Below are 27,679 nucleotides of genomic sequence, written 5' to 3'. Positions count from 1 at the left end.
AAGTTAAATGAACTATATTTTATATTTAAACACCTAACCCTACTCAAATAATTTAAATCTACACTAAAAAATTACTAAGTTACCAAAAACTAACAACTAAGTTACAAAAAATAACAAACACTAAGTTACACAAAAAAATAAACACTGTTACAAAAAATAAAAAAGAAATTATCAAAGATTTAAACTAATTACACCTAATCTAAGGTCCCTATGAAAATAAAAAAGCCCTCCCAAAATACCCCCCCAACCTACAATAAACTACAAATAGCCCTTAAAAGCGCCTTTTGTGGGGCATTGCCCCAAAGAAATCAGCTCTTTTACCTGTAAAAAAAAAAAAAGACAATACCCCCCCAAGGGCATTTAGCTCTATTGCAGCCCAAGTCCTAATCTAAAACTAAAACCCACCCAATAAACCCTTAAAAAATCCTAACTAACCCCAGAAGATTTACTTACAGCTTTGAAGATCCGACATCCATCCTCCAAGAAGCCGGGAGAAGTCCTCAACGAAGCGGCCGAAGTTTTCATCCAAGCCCGTAGAAGTCTTTATCGAGACGGCATCTTTTATCTTCATCCATCTGGCGCGGAGCGGCTCCATCTTGAAGACATCTGACGCGGAGCATCCTCTTCTTTCCGACGACTACCGGACGAATGAAGGTTCCTTTAAATGACGTCATCCAAGATGGCGTCCCTTAGATTCCGATTTGCTGATAGAATTCTATCAGTCAATCGGAATTGAGGTTGAAAAATCCTATTGGCTGTTGCAATCAGCCAATAGGATTGAGCTTTCATTATATTGGCTGATCCAATCAGCCAATAGAATGCAAGCTCAATCCTATTGGCTGATTGGATCAGTTTAGGGGTTAATACATTTATTTAGTTGCGGTGTGCTCCGGGAGCGGCAGGATAGGGGTTAATGACTTTATGTAGGTGGCGGTGGTATAGGGGGTGGCAGATTAGGGGTTAATAAGTATACTGTAGGTGGCGGTGGGCTCCAGGAGAGGAGGAATAGGGGTTAATAACTTTATTTAGTGCGGTGGGGTCCGGGAGCGGCGGTATAGGGGTTAATCAGTTTAGTATAGTGTGGGTGTTTAGTGACAGTATACAAATAAAGCTGTGAAAAAGCCGAAGAGCAGCAAGATCGATGACTGTTAGTTAACAACAGTCCGCTGCTCATCGCCCCGTACTTGGTGCGCAGCTTTTTGACAGCTTTTTTGTTAACTATGGAGAACGTATTCAGGTCCGTGGCAGCGATGCTAGGCGATGTCAGGCGAGCGTATTGGTGCCAGCGAATCCAGCACAGTTGACACTTTGATAAGTAGGCCTCTGTGTGTGTGTGCACGCGCAGGTTTGTAAGTGCATAACTCAGTGTGTGTATGTGTCTGTGACTGTGAGTGTATGCATGTACACGCGCAGGTTTGTATGTGCATAACTCTGTGTGTCTGTGACTGTGTGTGTGTGCGTGTGTGTGTGCACATGCGGGTATGTATGTGTATAACTCAGTGTGTGTATTTGTCTGTGACTGTGTGTGTGTGCACGCACAGGTATGTATGTGTATAACTCAGTGTGTGTATTTGTCTGTAACTGTGTGTGTGCGTGTGTGCGTGTGCATGCGTGGGTATGTATGTGTATAACTCAGTGTGTGTATGTGACTGTGTGTGTGCGTGAGTGTGCACGCGCGGGTATGTATGTGTATAACTCAGTGTGTGTATTTGTCTGTGACTGTGTGTGTGCATGTGCACGCGCAGGTATGTATGTGTATATCTCAGTGTGTGTATTTGTCTGTGACTGTGTGTGTGTGCATGTGCACACGCAGGTATGTATGTGTATAACTCAGTGTGTGTATTTGTCTGTAACTGTGTGTGTGCGTGCGTTTTGTGTGCGTGTGCATGCGTGGGTATGTATGTGTATAACTCAGTGTGTGTATGTGACTGTGTGTGTGTGCATGTGCACGCGCAGGTATGTATGTGTATATCTCAGTGTGTGTATTTGTCTGTGACTGTGTGTGTGTGTGCATGTGCTCACGCAGGTATGTATGTGTATAACTCAGTGTGTGTATTTGTGTATGATTGTGTGTGTGTGCATGTGCTCACGCAGGTATGTATGTGTATAACTCAGTGTGTGTATTTGTCTGTGACTGTGTGTGTGTGTGCACGCGCGGGTATGTATGTGTATAACTCAGTGTGTGTATGTGACTGTGTGTGTGCGTGCGTGTTCATGCGCAGGTATGTATGTGTATAACTCAGTGTGTGTATTTGTCTGTGACTGTGTGTGTGTGCGTGTGCACGCGCAGGTATGTATGTGTATAACTCAGTGTTTGTATTTGTCTGTGACTGTGTGTGTGTGTGCATGTGCATGCGCAGGTATGTATGTGAATAACTCAGTGTTTGTATTTGTCTGTGACTGAGTGTGTGTGTGCGTGCGTGTGCACGCGCGGGTATGTATGTATATAACTCAGCGTGTGTATTTGTCTGTGATGTGTGTATGCGTGTGCATATTTATATTTATATGTGCATAACTCTGTGTGTGTATTTGTCTAGGTACAAGGCAGAAGCAGTTGGGCTAAGTCTTCCAGTCAAGAGTACCCAGCATTAGAGTAAAAAGATTAGCTCCTTTTCCTATTTCAGGTTTTTCAACTTTTGTTCAAAGAGATATGTTCGAAACATAAGAATGTTTTTGTCTTCCTACTTAATCTCTAGACCTATTTATAGAAACGTAAGTTCCTCTATAGCTATGTGGTCCCCGTTTTAATTTTAACTAGGATTTCATTTCAGTACAGACCTTTTTGTTATCGGCTAAACTTCATTATTCCACACTGTCCTTCTTGTGTCATTGCATTTGATAGTTTGCTCCTGTCCAATGAATGTTAAATACTTTTAATAGAATTTCAGTTTTAGCAAAATTTGTTTCCATTTATCATTACATTCCACCTAAAAAGGAAGCCTTTTGCTGTTACCAATTAAATTTCAAATTCACTGCAAAATTATCCAACTATTCTTCTTCTAAGTCCTTTAGTTCCTTGTCCCTTATTATGTAACTAATTTAATTTACAGTTAAATACCTATTCATTCTCAGAGCTCTTTCAAAATTGATCTCCAACTCCTTGTCACTACTGTTCATTCATGACAAAATAGTTCTCCCAGGCTGCCCCCATTCCCTATTCCATTTAAGGTTTTTTTAAAAACCCTCTTTCTAAAACTACAACTCATTTGCACAGGGTAGTGTTTCACTAAGCTGGTAAATGAACTCTTTTTACACTCAACTTGATTCACAGTTGGTCTCCTGGTTTCTTTAATTAGCTCAGATTCTGTTTCTGCCACATGTTTTACATACATTACTGCTCATAGCTATTCACTGTATTGTACAGTTTAACAGTAAATAGCTTCATACCCAGAGGGGGGAAAAACAATAGCTTTGACCTTGTTGTCAGCACAGTTACTTTTCTTTCTCAGTCTATATTATTCCTTTTTGATACCTGGCCCTCATCTTTCCTCTATATTTGCTTGTTTGCTACTATTTAAAAAAAAAAACGTATCAAAAGAAAAGGAAACACGTTACCTTGTTCAGAAGTGATAACATTGTGCTATATATATAGGGCCAGATTACGTGCAGAGCGCAAAATTGCTCTTTCGCAAGCACGATATTTGCGCTCCACTCCAAATGTGCGCTGGTATGGTAGGTGAAGCACAATTCAAACACAACCTCACGTTCGCATTGAACCTTTGTTCTCACTAGAGAGCGCTTCCATGGGCTCCAATGGGAGCCTCGTTCTGATGCCGTCATACACGGCACAGAACCTAGAGCAGCGAAGGGGGGAAGTTGCGCAGCGATGGGCAGCAAATATATATGTAAATGAATACATACATATATATTTATGTGTTAATATGTGTATATGTGTAAATGAATACATACATACATATATATTTATGTGTTAATATGTGTATATGTGTAAATGAATACATACATACATATATATTTATGTGTTAATATGTGTATATGTGTAAATGAATACATACATACATATATATTTATGTGTTAATATGTGTATATGTGTAAATGAATACATACATACATACATATATATTTATGTGTTAATATGTGTATATGTGTAAATGAATACATACATACATATATATTTATGTGTTAATATGTGTATATGTGTAAATGAATACATACATACATATATATTTATGTGTTAATATGTGTATATGTGTAAATGAATACATACATACATATATATTTATGTGTTAATATGTGTATATGTGTAAATGAATACATACATACATATATATTTATGTGTTAATATGTGTATATGTGTAAATGAATACATACATACATATATATTTATGTGTTAATATGTGTATATGTGTAAATGAATACATACATACATATATATTTATGTGTTAATATGTGTATATGTGTAAATGAATACATACATACATACATATATATTTATGTGTTAATATGTGTATATGTGTAAATGAATACATACATACATATATATTTATGTGTTAATATGTGTATATGTGTAAATGAATACATACATACATATATATTTATGTGTTAATATGTGTATATGTGTAAATGAATACATACATATATATTTATGTGTTAATATGTGTATATGTGTAAATGAATACATACATATATATTTATGTGTTAATATGTGTATATGTGTAAATGAATACATACATACATACATATATATTTATGTGTTAATATGTGTATATGTGTAAATGAATACATACATACATACATATATATTTATGTGTTAATATGTGTATATGTGTAAATGAATACATACATACATATATATTTATGTGTTAATATGTGTATATGTGTAAATGAATACATACATACATATATATTTATGTGTTAATATGTGTATATGTGTAAATGAATACATACATACATATATATTTATGTGTTAATATGTGTATATGTGTAAATGAATACATACATACATACATATATATTTATGTGTTAATATGTGTATATGTGTAAATGAATACATACATACATATATATTTATGTGTTAATATGTGTATATGTGTAAATGAATACATACATACATATATATTTATGTGTTAATATGTGTATATGTGTAAATGAATACATACATATATATTTATGTGTTAATATGTGTATATGTGTAAATGAATACATACATATATATTTATGTGTTAATATGTGTATATGTGTAAATGAATACATACATATATATTTATGTGTTAATATGTGTATATGTGTAAATGAATACATACATACATACATATATATTTATGTGTTAATATGTGTATATGTGTAAATGAATACATACATACATACATATATATTTATGTGTTAATATGTGTATATGTGTAAATGAATACATACATACATATATATTTATGTGTTAATATGTGTATATGTGTAAATGAATACATACATACATATATATTTATGTGTTAATATGTGTATATGTGTAAATGAATACATACATATATATTTATGTGTTAATATGTGTATATGTGTAAATGAATACATACATACATACATATATATTTATGTGTTAATATGTGTATATGTGTAAATGAATACATACATACATACATATATATTTATGTGTTAATATGTGTATATGTGTAAATGAATACATACATACATATATATTTATGTGTTAATATGTGTATATGTGTAAATGAATACATACATACATATATATTTATGTGTTAATATGTGTATATGTGTAAATGAATACATACATACATACATATATATTTATGTGTTAATATGTGTATATGTGTAAATGAATACATACATACATACATATATATTTATGTGTTAATATGTGTATATGTGTAAATGAATACATACATACATATATATTTATGTGTTAATATGTGTATATGTGTAAATGAATACATACATACATATATATTTATGTGTTAATATGTGTATATATGTAAATGAATACATACATACATATATATTTATGTGTTAATATGTGTATATGTGTGTATATGTAAATGAATACATACATACATATATATTTATGTGTTAATATGTGTATATGTGTGTATATGTAAATGAATACATACATACATATATATTTATGTGTTAATATGTGTATATATGTGTATATGTAAATGAATACATACATACATATATATTTATGTGTTAATATGTGTATATATGTGTATATACACATATAAACACATAAATATATAAGCATATACATATATATTTATAGGAATAATACTGTCCCTATAGACTGCAATGTAAAGGCACTTTTTAGTGCTGTTTTTTTTTTCTAACACCCCACATCCCTACACTTTAACCCCATAAATCTTCTTTGTGCAGTTCTTATTTTAAAAAAAAATACTACCATTTTTTATTTTAAACACCAGCACAACACTTTATTTTGGAGCACTTGGGGGACATTTTTAAAAATGAACCAGAGGTCTGACCTCTGGTTAATTTTTGTAGCGCTAATTGCTACCACAAGCTCGCAGTAGCAATAACCAGCCACTTGTAATGGCTGGTTATTTCACGTGCGTCCGTAAACAGGCGAATTTACCAATGTACGGGCACACATTACATTAGCGTTCCACTTGAAATCTAGCCCATAGTAGTATAATACCACAAATTATTCTCTTGACCCTGGAGAAAAACAGTTTGACTCAGTAAATTATTTGTAATGGAAATTAATTTTTTTTTAAAAATCTTATAAATATAATTAAGATTATTCAAATAATTTTGCTACTTTAAACATATTCCTTTAAAGGGACACTGAACCCAAATTTTTTCTTTTGTGATTCAGATAGAGCATGCAATTTTAAGCAACTTTCTAATTTACTCCTATTATCAAATTTTCTTCATTCTCTTGGTATCTTTATTTGAAATGCAAGCATTTAAGTTTAGATGCCGGCCCATTTTTGGTGAACAACGTGAGTTGTTCTTGCTAATTGGTGGATAAATTCACCCACCAATAAACAAGCTCTGTCCAGGGTTCTGAACCCAAAAAATAGCTTAGATGCCTTCTTTTTCAAATAAAGATAGCAAGAGAATGAAGAAAAATTGATAATAGGAGTAAATTAGAAAGTTGCTTAAAATTGCATGCTCTTTCTGAATCATGAAAGAAAAAAAAATTGGGTTCAGTGTTCCTTTAAGTCTTTAAAGTTTTGTGTTCTTAGTCTATTTCTTTCAGTTGATCCTCTGTATCATTTTACATTGTTCATAAAACATTAGGAGCAATTACAATTCAGATGCGCATTGTAGTGGTAGCATCAGGCTTCTTCCAGTTACAATCCTGCTACAATGTGTGACTTGTGAGCAATCAATATCAAGGCACAAAACATGTAGTGACAGCTGTGACACTTGTAGTGACAGCTATATTTTTTGGTTTAAAAAATGTTAAAAATATTGTTAAAATGGGGGGGGCGGAGCCAACAGCCGAGGAAGGCAGACATGTGCAACCAGGGCTCCTGACTTACGAGCACAATAATGGAATATAATGCAAATTTATGAGAATGGTTATCTGCCTAATCCCTTTCATATGTCAAGCTGAACCTTCCAAGCGAGTAAAAACGCTACTCAAAAGACGCATACAGAACTTTAACCCTGTGAAGTTGCCACACGACATGAGCAGCTGCTCCGTATACTGGGCCTATTAGTTTGGTAACCTTTTCGCATAGAGGAACTGCCTAACTGTAATATCTTTTTTCATGGACCCTCAGACTGCCCTAACTTCCATATCGGCAAGGAGTAGATACTTATATACTGCCGGTTAGTTCCTGAGGAGTAATTTCGACATGGAGGCAGTCGAGGTGTGGGAACTCCGCGCTCAACAGCTTATCGAAGCCTCACCTTGTTATTATCCTCCCTTGAGCAGCGACTGTTACCGGTGGAGGATTTCTTGGAGGAGGAACAAATTGCTGCAGAGAAGGTCACGGCTGTAGTTCTGTCACAGGAGATACGAGACGCTCCCTTAAGCAGCGCATGGCGGGAACCCTTACTGAACTCCGATGATCACAAGCAAGCCCGGCTGATTCCTATATTGATGCCTCTACGTAACTTACAAAATAGGGGCGCTCCGCATCATCTGGTCAGTCGGGACGTCTACCCTGCAAAGCTGGTAATAAACCTGCAGCTGGCACAAGAAAAGCCCTCAGCCTTGCGGTCCGGAGTGGGGTAAAAGATTCTGCTTCTTGGTATGCTGCGCCACGGCGGTATCCCTCATCCGGACTGCAAATTACTTAGCGAGATCATACGTGAAAACTGACACTGTACCTTAGCTACACAAAACTGACTTAATAGTCTTTCACTATGGCTTCTCACTTGCAGAGAACTCTACACCTGTTTTTCTCCGGTTTGTGTGGTTAGCCTGTTTTGGGCACTAGATGTTAGGCCTTCCTGTTATACCTTACATATTTTGCATGTTGGTTGAGTCTGCTATTTGTTTTTAAAAATGTTCTCAGCTTGGCATCACTAATTACTGCATATGGTTCATTGCTTTTGTTCTAGTATATTAAGCCTGGCGCGGCAGCATAAATACATGATGTTCTCTACTTGTCCTTTTAGCATACCCCTACAGTATCTGGGCATAAATCTACAAATATAGACACTAGCAGGGTCTTCAGGTTTCCAGTACTCAAAACATCATAATTTAGCATTAGCATAGCGCAGAACCACTCCCTGTGCTATACTGGCTTTAAAAAGTTATGTCATTCAGTGTGGGCTCAATTGTATGTTAGATTTCTATGACTAATACTGCAGGGCATAGGGCCCATGCCCTGAGGTAGACTCATTCTCTATTTGTCCACTCATACCATCACGGATTAGACTCTCAGGGATTGTCTCACTTGCCTCTCTTTTGAACATTCTACATATGTGTCATGGTGTTTGAATTGATATATAGTCAAATATGTTGATCCCAACCATCTTAAATGCTCCTAAGGTTTGGGTGTCCGCGGCCGAGACACCTGAACCTTCTCATTCTTAGCCTCACAGCCGGGATTGACCACACATATATAGATAAGAGACCAAATAGTTAGAGGGGAAATATTATTATTCACCATCAGCTATATGCAAAAGTCCTTACAATTAGCCCCAGATTTTTGCTCACCTTCAAAATCTATACATCGCTATGTGTAACCTCGTATCTAAGTATTTAATATGTGCATTAAAGCAGGCTGGTCCTGCATGCTGCATAGTTGCCCTCCTCTTGGTCTCAGAGCTACACTACATAATTCTCACCAAACTCACTCATTAAGAGTTACTGGGCTCTGATATGTTGGGGTCTATATTGATCCAATGGGCACTTAGTCCTCTTTACCCATACAATAGCGACCCATGTGTTTAGATGACTCCTTACATAGATATGGTGCCTTGTTTCATTTAAGCAAGCTTTCCTTGCATTTTGATATTACTGCTACCCTTGTCTCTCCTGGAAGATATGGCCTCTAGGCATATTTGGCTTATCCTACTTAATTAACCACCTCCTCCCCCCCCTCTTAATACACCTCCCTACTTGGGAGAGTTAACTACGCTGTTTCTCTTACCTATACCGCACCCTAACTACCCTCTTTATGAGAATACCTTATAGCAGAATAGTCCAGTGACTTTATTTCCCCCTTCCCAATTCCAACTGCCAGACAAAATAACAAAAATTTTGAGGTTTCATCATTGAGATCCATAAGCGGTCTCCTCTAACTCAGATAGCCCTCTGTAAATCTCACTACGTGATGTGGGGTCCTGGAGAGGCCTCCTTAATGAAGTAGAGGGCTTTGTTCTTTTTATTGGCATGTCCTTTTTAAATTGTTTGATTTTCTACAGCAAACCCATAATGTACTAACCTTATTCCATATAGCCAGAATATATTGGTTACTGTGTATGTACCTATAATATGCAACTTAAGGTTAGCATTTGTGTTCCAATTATAACATATACCTTATTCTACGCATTCTTGGAATGCAACTGTATGATGCTGTAATGCTTATTATGTATGCCATTGTTCCTCAATAAAAATATAAAATAAAAAAAATAAAAATAAATATTGTTAAAATCACCATTTTAATATAGGAAACTTAAATTAAAGGGACAGTGTACACACATTTTTATATAACTGCATGTAATAGACACTACTATAAAGAAGAATATGCACAGATACTGATCTAAAAATCCACTATAAAACCTTCAACTTACTTAAAAGCTCCCAGTTTAGCACTATTGATGAGGTTAGGATGGGACACCCATTGAAAGGGGCTGGGAAAGCAGGAAAATCAGACCCTCCCCCCTTCCCTGCATATGAGAAGATCCATTACACAAACAGAAGCAAGCAGGAATCTGTAGACTTCAGTACTGATACTTTGGGGTTTGGTTAGGAGTCTGAAAATCAGCACAATGTTATTAAAAAATAAGCAAAACTATACATTGTTACAAAAACACTCCCAGAAGGGCTATATAAATGGATCATCTACAAAACATTTATGCAAAGTAAAATCTAGTGTACAATGTCCCTTTAAAGCTGACTTGCAGAATTTAAATTTATGATTGCTTGGATGTGTTAAAAATAAATGTAGTGTTACTCAGATAGACATGTATATACTTGTATATGTCAGGAAATAATACTTTAAATTGATAGTAAATCCTAGCGTTTGTGAAACGCTAGGATTTACCAGTGGAACAAATAAAGGGGACTTTCAGTCATGAAGTGTAAAATACTTCATGCTGAAAGTTCCTTTATTTGTCCAAAGCTTTTGCTGTGCTGAGCGTCACAGACAGCCCACGGAGGAATGCTTATTTATTACTGAGGTGATTTTAGCCAATAGCGTGCTAGCTATATGGCATGATGACAGCTGGCCCGCATGGTTATTGGCTAAGAGGTGGAAACATCACCTCACTGAAAAATAGCATTCTGCTGCGAGCAACCTGAGGCGCTCAGCACAGCGAATGCTTTAGAGAAATAAAGGAACTTTCAGCATGAAGTATTTTATACTTCATGACTGAAAGTCCCCTTTATTTATTCCACTGGTTTCACAAACGCTAGGATTTACTATCACTTTAAAAACAAACTGCAATCACAGTTTTAAGACTACTCCTTAACTGGTCCGCCACCTCTGAGGCTGCGGACATCAATCCCCACGATTCTATACAATATGGTTGATTGACACCAGTGACGTGCAGTGACATCAGAGGCTGGTGAGGCAGTGGCAGGATACGCCTTCATTCTTTAGATATCCTTTGTTGAAGAAATAGCAATGCACATGGGTGAACCAATCACATGAGGTATCTATGTGCAGCCACCAATCAGCAGCTACTGAGCATATTTAGATATGATTTTCAACAAAGGACATCAAAATAATGAAGAAAATTAGATATTAGATGTAAATTGGAAAGTTATTTAAATTTGCATATGGGTTTCATATGGGTTTCATGTCCCTTTTAAATGGTGTCTTGGAAAACTGGTCAACTTAGTAGTAAACATCTGATTTTAGTCTAAAAGGATTGTAACAGAAACTCTTGCCAGATAACACAATGCTTGCTCTGATTATGAGATCTAGAAATCCATGCCCATTAAAATATGTTTAAAACATACTTTTTACTTTAATGCTGCAAATTATGCTTATAGATTCTTTCATTACATAAGGGATGAGAGTCAGAGGGGGAGGAAGAGAGACAGAGAGAGAAAGAGACCATGGGGGAGAACAACACATAAGGAGAGAGATGGATAGATAGAGAGAGAGACACACACACACACGCACAAAATGTGTGTGGGGGGGGAGGGGGACCACAGCATTTTAAAGTAATAAAACAGCACAGCTACAGAGAGTTCAGAAAATTTGTCTATAATTTAGTGTGAAGTACAGAGGCAAGCTGCTAAGTTAGTGGGTATAAAGTTTGAGTAAACAAAATACAAAAACGATCCTTTGCTGTAAAAGAGTAAAAAAAACACTAAACCACATTCATTAAATTATCATTTTCACTAACAGAATCCCTATCAGTAAAATCTTACTTTAATAAGATGTGGGTGAAACACTGCTCTCTGTGCCTCTCTCCTGCTCTGGAAGGATTCAGGAAGTGACAGTGGCACTTGCATCCAGTAGATGGCGCAGCATGTTGTGTAATGGTGGGCAGACCTGCTTGTGCCTCTTCATTGCACAACATATAGCTGTGAGAAAAAAAATGCTGGGAAAAAAAAAATTACAATTTTTTTTTTAAAGCCAATAAAAATATATATATTTTTGCCCATATGAGAGGTGAAGCACTGCCTCACCTGCCTCTAGTGACTGCACATCACTGATTGACACCCCCTGCTAGCGGCTGATTGGCCACGAATCTGCAGGGGGCGGCATTGCACAAGCAGTTTACCAGAACTGCGCAGCTATGTTAAATGCCGACAGCATATGCTGTCGGCATTCAGCGATGTCTGGTGGACATGATACGCTACAGTGTATCATATCCGCCAGACATTGCTAAATCGTCCCTTTTGTGCTTTTTAAATTAATTATTATTGTACCTGTTTTATTTGCATTAGTGTATTGCATTTTTATTTATATAAAGGCATTTGGGAGTCAATTGAACATTTGCCGTATCTGTTCTTTTTGATTGTGCATCAAATTTGATCTTTGTTTTAAAGAGTGTCTCCAGTAGAGAGATTTTAGTAGAGCTATCTATTTGTAGGGTGCTCTCTTTTTGCTCTATTAATTGATACAAATATCCCTTTAAATATAATTTGTAATATACAGTACATGTATTAGCAAAAATGTTTCTAATAAAAGCTAAAACTATTTCAAATGTGTATTTAAGTATGCACCGTGCACCAGCATTTTATTAAACACAGCACTTGCAAGGTGCTTGTACCATCTGGTAATGACTCACACGTAGATTACGAGTCTTGCGTTAGCCTTAAAAAGCAGCGTTGAGAGGTCCGAATGCTGCTTTTTAACGCCCGCTGGTATTACGAGTCTTGCAGGTACAGGTGTACCACTCACTTTTTTCCGCAACTCAAGCATACCGCAAATCCACTTACGTCAATTGCGTATCCTATCTTTTTAATGGGATTTGCCTAACGCCGAGTCTTGGAAAAAGTGAGCGGTACAGCCTCTACTGTCAAGACTGATACCGCATTTAAAACTCAGTAGTTAAGAGTTTTATGGGTTAACGCCGTAGCATAAAACTCTTAACTAAAGTGCTAAAAAGTACACTAACACCCATAAACTACCTATTAACCCCTAAACCGAGCCTCCCCCCACATCGCAAACACTTAAATAAATGTTTTAACCCCTAATCTGCCGACCGGACATCGCCGCCACTTCAATAAATATATTAACCTCTAAACCGCCGCACTCCCGCCTCGCAAACATTAGTTAAATTTTATTAACCCCTAATCTGCCGTCCCTAACATCGCCAACACCTACCTACATTTATTAACCCCTAATCTGCCGCCCCCAACGTCGCCGCCACTATAATAAAGTTATTAACCCCTAAATCTAAGGCTAACCCTAACCCTAACACCTCCCTAACTTAAATATAATTTAAATAAATCTAAATAAAATTACTATTATTAACTAAATTATTCCTATTTAAAACGAAATACTTACCAATAAAATAAACCCTAAGCTAGCTACAATATAACTAATAGTTACATTGTAGCTATCTTAGGGTTTATTTTTATTTTACAGGCAAGTTCGTATTTATTTTAACTAGGTACAATAGTTATTAAATAGTTATTAACTATTTAATAACTTCCTAGTTAAAATAATTACAAATTTACCTGTAAAATAAACCCTAACCTAAGTTACAATTACACCTAACACTACACTATAATTAAATTAATTACCTAAACTAACTACAATTAATTACAATTAAATTAAATAAACTAAAGTACGGAAAAACCCCCACTAAATTACAGAAAATAATAAAATAATTACAATTTTTTTAAACTAATTACACCTACTCTAATCCCCCTAATAAAATAAAAAAGCCCCCCAAAATAATAAAAATCCCTACCCTATACTAAATTACAAATAGCCCTTTAAAGGGCCTTTTGGGGGGCATTGCCCCAAAGTAATCAGCTCTATTACCTGTAAAAAAAAAGACAATACCCCCCAACATTACAACCCACCACCCACACACCCAACCCTACTCTAAAACCCACCCAATCCCCCCTTAATAAAACCTAACACTACCCCCTTGAAGATCACCCTACCTTGAGTCGTCTTCACCCAACCGGGCAGAAGTGGTCCTCCAGACGGCCAGAAGTCTTCATCCGATCCGGGCAGAAGAGGACCTCCAGACGGGCAGAAGTCTACATCCAGACGGCATCTTCCATCTTCATCCATCCGGAGCGGAGCGGGTCCATCTTCAAGCCACCTGACGCGGAGCATCCTCTTCCATCCGACGACTAACACTAAATGACGGTACCTTTAAGTGACGTCATCCAAGATGGCGTCCCTTCAATTCCGATTGGCTGAATTCTAGAATTCTATTAGCCAATCGGAATTAAGGTAGAAAAAAATCCAATTGGCTGATGCAATCAGCCAATTGGATGGAAGTTCAGTCCTGTTGGCTGATCCAATCAGCCAATAGGATTGAGCTTGCATTCTATTGGCTGATTGGAACAGCCAATAGAATGCAAGCTCAATCCTATTGGCTAATTGGATCAGCCAATAGGATTTTTTCTACCTTAATTCCGATTGGCTGATAGAATTCTATCAGCCAATCGGAATTGAAGGGACGCCATCTTGGATGACGTCACTTAAAGGTACCGTCATTTAGTGTTAGTCGTCGGATGGAAGAGGATGCTCTGCGTCGGATGGCTTGAAGATGGACCCGCTCCAGATGGATGAAGATAGAAGATGCCGCCTGGATGAAGACTTCTGCCCGTCTGGAAGTCCTCTTCTGCCCGGATCGGATGAAGACTTCTGGCCGTCTGGAGGACCACTTCTGCCCGGTTGGGTAAAGACGAATCAAGGTAGGGTGATCTTCAAGGGGGTAGTGTTAGGTTTTATTAAGGGGGGATTGGGTGGGTTTTAGAGTAGGGTTGGGTGTGTGGGTGGTGGGTTGTAATGTTGGGGGGTATTGTCTTTTTTTTTTACAGGTAATAGAGCTGATTACTTTGGGGCAATGCCCCCCAAAAGGCCCTTTAAAGGGCTATTTGTAATTTAGTATAGGGTAGGGATTTTTATTATTTTGGGGGTCTTTTTTTATTTTATTAGGGGGATTAGAGTAGGTGTAATTAATTTAAAAAAATTGTAATTATTTTATTATTTTCTGTAATTTAGTTTTTTTTTTCCGTACTTTAGTTTATTTAATTTAATTGTAATTAATTGTAGTTAGTTTAGGTAATTAATTTAATTATAGTGTAGTGTTAGGTATAATTGTAACTTAGGTTAGGGTTTATTTTACAGGTAAATTTGTAATTATTTTAACTAGGAAGTTATTAAATAGTTAATAACTATTTAATAACTATTGTACCTAGTTAAAATAAATACGAACTTGCCTGTAAAATAAAAATAAACCCTAAGATGGCTACAATGTAACTATTAGTTATATTGTAGCTATTTTAGGGTTTATTTTATAGGTAAGTATTTAGTTTTAAATAGGAATAATTTAGTTAATAATAGTAATTTTATTTAGATGTATTTAAATTATATTTAAGTTAGGGGGGTGTTAGGGTTAGGGTTATACTTAGATTTAGGGGTTAATAACTTTATTATAGTGGCGGCGACGTTGGCGGCGGCAGATTAGGGGTTAATAAGTGTAGTTAGGTGGTGGCGACATTGGGGGCGGCAGAGTAGGGGTTAATAAATAAAAAGTAGGTGTCGGCGATGTTGGGGGCAGCAGATTAGGGGTTCATAGGGATAATGTAGGTGGCGGCGGTGTCCGGAGCGGCAGATTTGGGGTTAATAATAAAATGCAGGAGTCGGAGATGTTGGGGGCGGAAGATTAGGGGTTAATAAGTGTAAGATTAGGGGTGTTTAGACTCGGGGTTCATGTTAGGGTGTTAGGTGTGGACATAAAATGTGTTTCCCCATAGGAATCAATGGGACTGCGTTAGGAGCTAAAGGCTGCTTTTTTGCAGGTGTTAGGTTTTTTCCATCCGGCTCTACCCCATTGATTCCTATGGGGAAATCATGCACGAGCATGCTTAGCCAGCTTACCACTACCGTAAGCAGCGCTGGTGAGATGTGGAGCTAAATTATGCTCTACGCTCACCTTTTTGCGGCTAACGCCGGGTTAAAAAAACCCCGTAATACCAGCGTTACTTTAGGTGAGCGGTGAGGGAAAACTGTGCGTTAGTCACGCACACCATTATCGACAAAAACTCGTAATCTAGCCGTCAGTTTGTTAATTGCTGACATGATACAAGCCCCACTGGTGCTCTAGGCAGCTGCAGTATTTAAAATGCTGATGCACTGGCAATATTTAAGAATGCTTCACATGCACGTGCAGAGAAAAAGGTTAACACTAAAACAGTGATAACTTTTACTAGAAGCATTTTTTTGCCAATATGTGTATATTGCAAATATGTTTCTATTCAAATATGTAATTCATCTATGTGCATTTACATTTTGACTGGAATATCCCTTTAAGTGTGGGTTTAGGGGGGTCCTGGCCCCAGAGTGGGAGCCTTGTGCCTGTATGTGGGGTTTGTAGCTCGAGAGGCTCTAGAGTGTGGGGGTTTACTGTCAGGGGTCTGTTGCTCTGAGGACCATGGAGTGTGGGGTCTGGCCCTGGAGGTTGGGAGCCCTGTCTCTGGTCCTTGATGTTGGGGGCCCTGGAGGTTGGGGCTCAGTGGGGGCAGGGCAGGTAAGCTACCTTGTTCATTTACATACATTTTAATAAATTTGGGTCAGTGTGAGACATTCCCTAATTTTTGCACAGGGCCCTGATTAGTCTCAGTCCACCCCTGATACAGAGAACAACAGGTTGACAGTTCCACAGGTTCCACTGCACATTTCAAGGATCACCTTTCCACTACACATTTTAAGGATAATCTTCATCAGGTAACGTATAATGTGTGGTATCAAGCTTCTTTATATAGTAACCATTCAATGTAAAAGCCCCTCCCCAAAGGGAAAACTACTTATGATGTCTAACAAGAATATAATTGTTAAAAGATTGTTAAAATCTCCAGCCAATAAACATAATATAAAGAAACAAACATACAACTTATGAATCATATTTTGCACACGATTGGCAGAGTCTCTTAGCATTGATAAATATTCCTTCTCTTTCCAACACTTACACCATTTGAACAGCCAATAGCTCTCATCCTATTGGCTGATTTGAATTTGAAAATGCAAGTGAATGCAAGTGAAACCATATTTAAATGCGTAACTTGCATTCAATATTCAGTGTACGGCGGTGATCGTACAAAGAGGATCCTCCATGCTCCATGGCTATGCGGTCGCCAGTCTTCAGTTCCGTGGTAATCTCTGAGCCGGCTTGGTCCTGGATGAAAATGGAAGATGTTCTTCTCCGCCGGACTTCAGGAAGGTGAATACCTATTTGGGACTTAGAGTTAGGATATTTTTTATTTTTTTAATTAGGAATTTAATGGACACTTGTAAAAGAGCTGAATGCCCTTTTAAGGGCAATGCCCATACAAATACCTCTTTAGGGGCAATGGGTAGTTTAGGATTTTTTAGTGTTAGTTTTTTTTTATTTTGGGGGTTTCGTGGCTGGGGGGTTTACTGTTAGAGGGGGGACTTAGTATTTTTTTTAATGCAAAAGAGCTGTTTATCTTTTAAAGGCTATTGGTAGTTTAGTATTAGATTAGGGGGTGTTTTTATTTTGGGGGGCTTTTTTTATTTTTATAAGGATTAGGTTTAATTTTTTATAAGGATTAGGTTTAATTTTTTTATTTTTGTAAGGTTAGACTTTTTTATTTTTTGTAAATTTAGATTATTTTAATTTAATCTTAAATACTGTTAGGATTTTTTATTTTAATTGTTATTTAGTATTTTATTATTTTATGTAATTTGGGATTCATTTAGGGGTATTAGGTTAGGGGGCTTTGTAATTAAATTAGGTTTATTGAAATGTGGGGGTTTGATGGTTTAGGGGTTAATAGATTAATTAGGTTTATTGTGATGTGGGTGAATGCGGATTAGGGGTTAATAGTTTTATTAGGTTTATTCCGATATGGGTTAATGGCGGATTAGGGGTTAATAGTTTTATTAAGTAGATTGCGATGTGGGTGAATGGCGGATTAGGGGTTGATGCGTTTGTTAGGTTTATTGTGATGTGGGTGAATGGCGGATTAGAGGTTAATACATTTATTAGGTTTATTGCGATATGGGTTAATGGCGGATTAGGGGTTAATATACTTTATTAGTTATTGTGGTGGGGGTTTGCGGTTGACAAGTAGATAGATATTGCGCATGCGTTAGGTGTTAGTTAATATTTTCAGCCATTTACGGGAGTTGTCGAGATTTTTCGGCGTTACTTGGTGGGATCAGAAAGAGGGAACTAAGCAACGGAAACCACCCTACCAATAGAGGCAAGACCCTTCGGCCAATATGGCCATCCCAGTTGAAACAACACCTGGGATTGCACAAGCATTTCACTAGAAATGCTTGTGCAATGATAAATGCCAACTGCGTATGCCGTCAGCATTTATCGATGTACGGTGGGCATGATCCGCAACAGCGGATCATGTCCGCTAGCACTATGATAAATCGACCCCTTAGTATTCTTAAGGCATGTTATTGAAATTTTACGCAAAAATTTATAAAAACATAAATTATGCTTACCTGATAATTTTCTTTTCTTCTGACGGGAAGAGTCCACAGCTGCATCTATTACTTTTGGGAATTCATAACCTGGCCACCAGGAGGAGGCAAAGACACCCCAGCCAAAGGCTTCAAATACTTCCCCCACTTCCCTCATCCCCCAGTCATTCTGCCAAGGGAACAAGGTACAGTAAGAGAAATATCAGGGTGAAAAAGGTGCCAGAAGAACAAAAATTTACTGCCGCCTCATAGACAAAACGCAGGCGGGAGCTGTGGACTCTTCTCGTCAGAAGAAAAGAAAATTATCAGCTGCATTCATTACTTTTGGGAAAATAATACCTAAGCTAGAGGACACTGAATGCAAACAAAGGGTGGGTACAAAAGACACTTTTGAAAGGCACCACAGCCTGAAATTACCCGACACCTTATAAAAAATTATAATTGGCACAGATAAAAAAAACGGAAGCCCAGGTAACTGCACATCAGTTACATAACCTGCAAAGCCGTGCTAGAGACCACTCAGACCCAGATTCTGCTGTGCACAAAAGCCTCCAAGGAGCCAGCCCAGCGGCTCTCGACTCCCACAAAAAGTACCCCCGACATAAAGGTCAAGAACATCTATCTACCCCTAAGAGATAGATAGATAACCATGTGGCCCCCTACGAGATCTAAAGGACCATCCAACACAGGCTCAAAACAAACTTAGAGCAACCCAAGGTTGCCACAGTACCATCGTCCAGGGAGATAAATTGCCTAGAAGTGCAAGGACCAGAAAGGAAGTCCATACTCAGGATAAAAACGTCACTAAGATGACCCGAGGGCCACCCTCATATCCCTGACACAGCATCATAGCACATAAGGTGCTCCAGAAAACTGTGAGTTCCCTGTTGTATAATAGTCAAGTCGAAACCCACAGGCTAGACAAGCAGAGACAGCAGAGACAGGATAACTATCCCAGCAGCTAACAAAGAGCTCTCCAAGAGAGCATCAAGCCACCTGAAACAAGAACTCGCGATGACCAGCCTCCAGACAGCAAAGTTGACCCTAAGCCATCGTGTGACTTAACCCACCGAGTAACGCCAAAAAATCTCGACAACACTCGATCAGAAAAATACCGGGCTCCCAGGAGTGTCCCCTCCCAGCAGCAAACGCCACCAAGAGAGATGGACATCAAAAGTCCTTCCACCGAAGGGGAGGACAGACTCAAGAAGAAAATGGCCAAACACTGCATAGAGCAAACCAATCCCCGACCTTCCCTCCAGGGTAATGGTCCCAGCCCAAAGGCTATTTAAAGATCGAGGACAAGAGTCCCAGACCTCTGGAAGAAAAAAGGATGGATCTACGAGGAAGCAAAACCCCCAAGTAGAACTCTGACTGCTACTAAACCCGGCATGCTACCGTGAGTCAGGACAGGAACTTCGTGCTCGGGTCCGAGAACCCCTACACTGCTGTCTTCTATAAAGGGGAACACTTCCCAATGGAAGAGAGTACTCAGACTCCCAGTATCCAAATACCAGAATCCAGCAGATAACAGGAGCCTTACCTGGATTCAAACCCACAACCTCCTGCTGCAGGAACGGTGGAGCCAACCACTACTCTATTCCAAGATTCTGAGTACGCAAGTAAGGGGAAAAAAAAACTACAAGACAAGAAAAACAAGGACCCACAGGTCGTCACAGATACTGAGGTATCTCCAAATCAAGGAGAACACACAAGAACCCATCCCCCACTCTAGGTGAGAAAGAGGGAACTAAGCAACGGAAATCACCCTACCAATAGAGGCAAGACCCTTCAGCCAATATGGCCATCCCAGTTGAAACAACACCTGGAGTCTACAAGGAAGCATCAGATGCCCTAGAAGACCAGTAGGGACCCATCAGAGAGACCTTAAACTTAAGCCTCAAGCAGATATGAATCTCCCATGAGAGACAGAAACCTCGCCCCCTTCAAAGGGACACACGGGATCCAAACCCTAAGGATAAGCAGAACCTGCCCATGCCCGATCCAAGCAAGAAGCATGGCCCTAAGCCAGAGTCCTCGAAAAACGGAATCAATCGAAAGATCTAACCTCCTGAGGAACCCTAAGCTGCCTCCTATGAGTAGGGGCGCACCATCTAAAGTCTGTAGACTTAAAGAACCTAGCAACAGCCTCAAACCCAAGAGTCTGAAAGAACTCCTGACCAGTTTAAGAATTGGGCACCCAGTACCCCTGGATCGCAAGGTAACCCTTGTAGACAGGCTTAACTACCTGATCCACACGCTGGTGAGGATAAATGGTCATCTTCCTGACCCCATAAAGACTGTAACCGACCTGGGAACTCCACTCTCAAGCCCGACGGCTAGATCTGCAACAAGGTCGAAGGACAACACCCTAGCGTTGAAAGACCAAGGTGTGATCAAGAGTAGATCTTATATGGGGAAGAGGATAGTCTACAGAGATCCTTGTAGGATCAGTCTCCCGAAAACCCTTTTATAGAAATGGCCATGCGGAACCGTGCCGTAACCTCTGGAGGAAACAAGCCACCTTTCGGAGAAGGAGTAAAGGCCATAGGGACACCTGCTTGCGTAGCTAGGTTCTGGGGCATGCGTCTCATGGGACATGGGATCCTCGGAGGCGGATGGCTCAATGCATTCTAAGGTCCCTGATTCGTGAGAAGAGAGTACTCTAGAACGGCAATCGGAACATAACTGATGGGCATGGATATCCCGGGCCATTTCAGATTCATCACAAGAAGCATTCTCCGTATCGGAGACATCCGTGTCTAAGAAATCAGAATCCTCCATAATCTTGGGATTACAAAAATGACAAACACTAACTGGCACCCTTTTTACACCCCACAATGGCTGGGCATTCACCACCTCCTGTGAACTAGACAACCCGCAAGCAAACTCTCTCTGTCGCCACACAGTCAGCATATGGAAGTGGAAAACAACATAACCGCACCCAGTCACAAGGTGCACCATGCCAGTCACAAAAGGGCACGCAATCTCAAGAGATTGCGCCAATTGATAATAAGGCCGTTATGTTCCGAAAGCCATGAGCCTAAGTATTACTACACATCAGCAGATAGAACCATATAACAAACATGATTAAAGGCCCCCCTGTTTAATAACCCCCCGTCAGGAGATATTAACCAATGATTCCTATTTTAAGATAAAAGGAGTCCCACTGGGACCCTACCTTCTTTCGTTAACACCACATTAACATAATGAAATAAAATGAAATGATCTTACCAGAATCAACGTGCAACAGGAGCATGGCCCTTAAAGTTTGACAGATAGTAGCCTTGCTTCTGACATGGACTTGAGTGAATAAAGGCAGGCAGCAAAACTCGTAAACACTGATTGCTAAGGAACTGTTAATCTGAGTTGGGATGTTTCGCAGAAAGACTCTCCCTGCATCTCCGGACTCTAACCTTCATCCATGCTCTCACTGAGAGGCTGACCAATTTAAGAATTGGGCACCCAGTACCCCTGGATCGCAAGGTAATCCTTGTAGACAGGCTTAACTACCTAATCCACACGCTGGTAAGGATAAATGGTCATCTTCCTGACCCCAGAAAGACTGTAACCGACTTCGGATCTCCACTCTCAAGCCCGAAGGCTAGATTTGCAACAAGGTCGAAGGACAACACCCTAGCGTCGAAAGACCAAGGTATTATCAAGAGAAGAACCTATATGGGAAAGAGGATAGTCTATAGAGATCCTTGTAGAATCGGTCTCCCGAAAACCCTTTTAACAGGGCAAAGGCTGGGAGCCTCACAGCTCCTCGGAGAAGGTAGGATAAACCCTGTACTCCACTTACTAGAGCAAACGCAACGCTGAGTAAAGGAAGAAGGACATGCCCGCACTTCCAAACAGATGACCCAACCCAAGACCGGAAGGAAAACGATTCCACCACCGAAAAGTAATGCTATTAGGCTAAGGAGTCAACATCCGGAAGAGCCGCAAGTGAGGAAGCCAATCCAATCCAGACCACGGAGGTCATTCACATCTTCCAACTCCAAAGGAATGGAAACCACAGTTCCAGGTCCCCAGGGACCTTTAAGAACCATGATGACGTCTGAAAAAAGTCATACCCGTATCCCAAGTGAATAGCCAGAAAAAGGCTGAGATCGGAACTTACAACCCACTCCAGAAGCGTTGTATCTACACACTAGGCCCCATACTTCAAAGTAGGATACGAGCCCGGAGTCCATATCAATAGGACAAATTTACATTCAGAATCTGTATGATTCAATCAGCACCACGAGGGTGACATGAACCCAAGTAACAGCAGAAAGCGCCTGACCAGTATCCTGCCTGGTATAAGGACACGCCAGAATTGTCTAAGGTCCAAGAAAATAATCAGAACATAACTGATGGGCATGGATATCCCGGGCCATTTCAAATTCATCACAAGATGCATTCTCCGTATCGGAGACATCCGTGTCTAAACCTCCATAATCTTGGGATTACAAAAATGACAAACACTAACCGGCACCCTTTTTACACCCCCCAATGGCTGGGCATTTACCACCTCCTGTGAACCAGACAACCCACGAGCAAACTCTCTCTGCCGCCACACAGTCAGCATACGGAAGTGGAAAACAACGTAACCGCACCCAGTCACGAGGTGCACCGTGCCAGTCACAAAACGGCATGCAATCTCAAGAGATTGCGCCAATTGATGATAAGGCCGTTATGTTCAGACATCCATGAGCCTAAGTATTACTATACCTCAGCAGATAAAATCATATAACAAACATGATTTAAGTCACCCCTGTTCAATAAACCCCTCAGGAGATATTAACCCATGATTCGTATTTTAAGATAAAAGGAGTCCCACTGGGACCCTACCTTCTTTTGTTAACATCACATTCACATAATGAAATAAAATTAAACAATCTTACCAGAATCATCGCCGTGCCACAGGAACACGCCGTGCAACGCTTCCCCAGGAGGCCGAACTGAATCAGGCGATCCCATGCCCGACAGGCCCTGGTTAACAGAACACGGACAGTATCTTAAAAATATTTCACTTGGGAGATATAAATGAGCCAGCGCCATAGAAATGGCCATGCAGAACTGTGCCGTAACCTCTGGAGGAAACAAGCCACCTTCCGGAGAAGGAGTAAAGGCCATAGGGACACCTGCTTGCATAGCAAAGGAAGGTTCTGGGACACGCGCCTCATGGGACATGGAATCCTCGGAGGCGGATGGTTCAACGCACTCTAAGGTCCCTGATTTGGGAGAAGAGAATACTCTAGAATGGCAATCAGAACATAACTGATGGGCATGGATAACCCGTGCCATTTCAGATTCATCACAAGACACATTCTCCATATCGGAGACATCCGTGTCTAAGAAATCAGAATCCTCCATAATCTTGGGATTACAAAAATGACAAACACTAACTGGCACCCTTTTTACACCCCCCAATGGCTGGGCATTCACCACCTCCTGTGAACCAGACAACCCACGAGCAAACTCTCTCTGTCGCTACACAGCCAGCATACGGAAGTGGAAAACAACGTAACCGCACCCAGTCATGAAGTGCACCGTGCCAGTCACAAAAGGGCACACCATCTCAAGAGATTGCGCCAATTGATGATAAGGCCGTTATGCTCCGACAGCTATCAGCCTAAGTATTACTACACCTCAGCAGATAGAACCATATAACAAATATGATTTAAGCCCCCCCTGTTCAATAACCCCTATCAGAAGATATTAACCCATGATTCCTATTTTAAGATAAAAGGAGTCCCACTGGGACCCTACCTTCTTTCGTTAACATCACATAATGAAATAAAATGAAACGATCTTACTGGAATCAACGCCGTGCAACAGGAACATGGCCCTTCAAGTGTGACAGATAGTAGCCTCGCTTCTGATATGGACTTGAGTGAATAAAGGCAGGCAGCGAAACTCGTCAACGCTGATTGCCAAGGAGCTGTTAATCTGAGTCGGGGTGGTTTCGCAGAAAGACTCTCCCTGCATCTCCGGACTCTAACCTTCATCCATGCTCTCATTGAGAGGCTGACAGGATTACTTTAAACTCCGGAAAGAGTACTACCCTCCATAAGAGACTATCTCGAACTTCTGACACTTCTCTGCCAACCTCCTGTGACGAAAGGCAAAGAATGACTGGGGGATGAGGGGAGTGGAAGGAGTATTTAAGCCTTTGGCTGGGGTGTCTTTGCCTCCTCCTGGTGGCCAGGTTCTTATTTCCCAAGAAGAAAAACATAAATTATGCTTACCTGATCATTTTCTTTTATTCTGACTGGAAGAGTAGACAGCTCCCGCCCACGTTTTGTCTATGAGGCGGCAGTACATTTTTGATTTTCTGGCACCTTTTTAACCCTCATATTTCTCCTACTGTTCCTTGTTCCCTTGGCAGAATGACTGGGGGATGATGGTAGTGGGGGAGGTATTTGAAGCCTTTGGCTGGGGTGTCTTTGCCTCCTCCTGCTGGCCAGGTTCTGAATTCCCAAAAGTAATGAATGTAGCTGTGGACTCTTCCCGTTTAAGAAGAAAAAACCTGCAGTTAACCAGGGGAAGCAGGGCATTTTGCAAAAATAACTGGAAATCTTCTGCTATCTAAAACACACATCATCTGAAAAGATCAAGTGGCGAGTCCAGTGTCCTGTGCTTTGAGGATACACCTGTACTCATTGCAGAGCCAGTGGCAATTGAGCTCATATTGTGCTCTACTGCCCCCAGCAGATGCTCTTGTCAAATTCACAGGCTGCTCTATCCCCTTCCTGGAAATGTTGTGGCTAAACTCAGTGGATAATTTAGCAATCACATCTGGCTGTCATAGACTGAAGAGCTAATCGGGATCTGTGTTATGTGAAACAGTATTCATGTGAAGAAACGCAAGGTTCCTACTAGGAAATTGGTATTTTATTGAAACTTTGGATCATTTTTTTAATTGGCATAAATTAATCCCCCCTATAACCCAATGATAAACAGAATCAGACTGCTACAATGAAGAACTTCTCTCTTTTTTTTTCAATTACACTTTTTCAATTCTTCATGATTGTAATCAACAGTTTTTTTACACAATGTAGTATGAGAAAATGGAATTTAAGGGACAACGCACATGAAATTATTTTGGACTTCCAATACTCTGATCTAATGGGGTAATCTGAATGTAAATTATCTCCAGGTGACCTTTTTCTAAAGCCTGGTTCTAAATAATATCCATTAAGAACTCATGTCACCCAATATGAACACACATATGTCTTTTCTGACAACTATTAATCACTGTTTAAAGTGTTTATTGCATTTCATTGATCTATTTTTGTTAATCACACATTTAGGCTTTTTTTTTTTTTTTTTTAAACTAGGTGCTGTTTGAATCTGCCTGATTCCAGCCTTGCTGAAGCACCCCCAGATCATCGCCAATCAAACCAAATTTCACAGTGGGTGTGAGACATTGTGGCATTTAGGCCACTCCATGGGGCCCATTTATCAAAGGGCTTGCGGACCTGATCCGACACTGCGGATCAGGTCCGCAAGACCTCGCTAAATGCGGAGAGCAATACGCTCTCCGCATTTAACATTGCACCAGCAGCTCACAAGAGCTGCTGGTGCAATGCCGCCCCCTGTCTGAAGACTCGCCAGAAACACGGCCCTTCAAGCTCCGTACGGAGCTTGATAAATGGGCCTGCATGTCTTTGTCTAACCATTAAACAACCAGATGTTGGCCAAAGCTGAAAATTGGACTCATCACAGAAGATCACCTGGAATTGGGCAGATTTATCTTTGTGAAGGATGCATGAATCAAGCCATGAACAAGGTTATCCTGGAAGAAAAGTTGCTTCCTTCTGCTCTGACAATGTTCCCAAACTCTGTAACCTCTGTAATGTGATCAAGAGAAAGATGGATGGTCACAAACCATCAAGCAAAGCCAAGCTGCTTAATTATTTGAGCCAGGATTGGCATAAAGTCACCCAACAACAATGTGAAAGACTGGCGGAGAGCATGCTTAGATGCATGAAAGCTGTTATTCCACCAAATATTGATTTGTTAAGTTAAAACAGTATTGTATTGTTTAAAAATAAATATGAACTTGTTTTCTTTGCATTATTAGATGTCTGAAAAAACTGGATCTTTTTTGTTACTTTAACCAGTTGTCATTTTATGCAATTAAATTCTCTAAATGACATTTGTATTTGGAATTTAGGAAAAATGTTGTTTAGAGTTTATAGAATAAAAGAAAACTGTTAATTTTACTTAAACACATACCTTATAAATAATAAAACCTGAGAAACTGATAATTTTGCAGTATATATATATATATATATATATATATATATACACATTAATACACGGCTTGAAATTTCCAGTGGTCCCGGACAACTTAGAAATTGCAGCAGGTGAATGTATGTACACAAATATACATATAAACACATATATACAAATGTATATACATATTTACACACACACATATATATATATATATATATATATATTTATACACACTTCTAATCAAATAGCCCTTCTAATCAATACCTGAAAACATGAAAAATCTTTTTTATTTCATTTTAATATTTCATAATTTGTTCTACTGTGTATTTACTAATATTTTAAATGCCATTGTTCTTCACATAGTAGAAAATGTCCTTAGAATTTTTAAACATATATTCCTAAATATATCTGTATTTATCTATACCTGTATATATTCATATAGAACATTTTCTTTAATGTGTGAAGAACAATGGAAGGTAAAATATTAATTTGGGATGTCAAGCCGAGAAATTTTCGTTTCAGATTAAATGTTGTTCAGAATATTCGGTGGCTGCACTATCCGGTATTCAGTTAGTTTAAAACAAAATTAATACTGAATACAGGGGGGGGTAGTTATCAAGCCGTCTACTTTTCTGGCTTCGCCGGCCCAATACGTCCGCCTAAGCTCGCCTACCTTCGCCGCCGCGGACCTTGAATACGTTCGCCTAAGTTATCAAATAAAGCTG

General features: G+C 39.3%; 1 long non-coding RNA gene across 1 annotated transcript in view; it reads left to right on the top strand.

Moving 5' to 3' along the window:
* Positions 1 to 26,792, top strand: part of LOC128643455 (uncharacterized) — a 36,948-nt gene extending 10,156 nt beyond the window's left edge. Inside the window, exon 2 of the long non-coding RNA XR_008399821.1 lies at positions 26,051 to 26,792. This is a non-coding gene — a long non-coding RNA (uncharacterized LOC128643455). The remainder of the gene's footprint in view (positions 1 to 26,050) is intronic.
* Positions 26,793 to 27,679: the final 887 nt, after the last annotated feature.

Source organism: Bombina bombina, chromosome 1 (genome assembly GCF_027579735.1).
Source record: "Bombina bombina isolate aBomBom1 chromosome 1, aBomBom1.pri, whole genome shotgun sequence".
Classification (NCBI taxonomy): Eukaryota; Metazoa; Chordata; class Amphibia; order Anura; family Bombinatoridae; genus Bombina; species Bombina bombina.
The sequence above is the reverse complement of the archived record's forward strand: the minus strand, read 5'-3'. Positions and strand labels throughout refer to the sequence as shown.